The sequence below is a fragment of the Physeter macrocephalus genome, unplaced genomic scaffold (assembly GCF_002837175.3).
Source record: "Physeter macrocephalus isolate SW-GA unplaced genomic scaffold, ASM283717v5 random_191, whole genome shotgun sequence".
Lineage (NCBI taxonomy): Eukaryota > Metazoa > Chordata > Mammalia > Artiodactyla > Physeteridae > Physeter > Physeter macrocephalus.
The window spans coordinates 98,004-99,079 of NW_021145469.1; the positions used below are offsets into that span (position 1 = coordinate 98,004).

Consider the following 1,076-nt stretch of genomic DNA (forward strand, 5'->3'; position numbering starts at 1 on the left):
ACTGAGCCTGCGCGTCCGGAGCCTGTGCTCCGCAACGGGAGAGGCCACAATAGAGGGAGGTCCACATACCACAAAAAAAAAATAAAAATAAAAAAATAAAGAGTGTTGTGTTGTGTTCTGGTGTACAGTTCAGTAACTTGTGGTTTAGTTTGATCCTTTTGAGGCTTGCTTTTAATTTTAAGCTTCTTGGTTATAGTGAATCCAGAGCACCCTTTCTTCTGGGGCTAATTTATCTCCACTACTAAGTTGATAACTTTCTATGGACTATACCTAATTCCCATTTATTACAAAGTCTCTGTATGGCTGGCGAGAACACAAACCGTTGTCAACCTTATGTGAGCTCTGGGACTTGTTCAGCTTACTGATCTGGTGGTGGTTCTTTCTTTGACCTCGGAGGGTTTTTTTGTTTTTTTTTTTTTAACATCTTTATTGGAGTATAATTGCTTTACATTGTTGTGTTAGTTGCTTCTGTATAACAAAAAAATACGAAATGCTTCACGAATTTGCGTGTCATCCTTGCATGGGGGCCATGCTAATCTTCTCTGTATCGTTCCAGTTTTAGTATATGTGCTGCCGAAGCAAGCACGACCTCGGAGTTTTATAGCCTGCAAATGGATCCCTTCATGGGTCTTCAGAGATATCTCTCTCTTTTTTTTTTTTTTTTTTAATTGCGCTGTGCAGCTTTTGCAGTATCTCAGTTCCCTGACCAGGGATTAACTGGCGCCACAGCAGTGAAAGCCCAGAATCCTAACCACTAGGCCACCAGGGAACTTGCAGATCTCTTTCTTTTTTTTTTTGAAGTATAACTGACTTTACAATGTTATGTTAGTTTCAGGTAAACAATATAGTGATTTGCTCTTTTTACACATTACAAAATGATCACCAGGATAAGTCTAGTTACTATCTGTCACCACACAAAGTTATAATATTCCCTATACTGTACATTACATCCCTTTGACTTACTTATTTTATAACTGGAAGTTTGTACCTCTTAGTCTCCCTCAACTATTTCACTCATTCCCCCACCCTTCCAAGTATCCGTGTTGTTGCAGATGGCAAGATTTCACTCTTTTTTA

At 39.1% G+C, this 1,076-nt stretch overlaps 1 non-coding gene across 1 annotated transcript; it reads right to left on the reverse strand.

Moving 5' to 3' along the window:
* Positions 1 to 479: 479 nt before the first annotated feature.
* Positions 480 to 586, reverse strand: LOC112066029 (U6 spliceosomal RNA). The gene has a single exon (XR_002892389.1). It is a non-coding gene; the product is annotated as a U6 spliceosomal RNA (small nuclear RNA).
* Between the last annotated feature and the right edge of the window lie 490 nt (positions 587 to 1,076).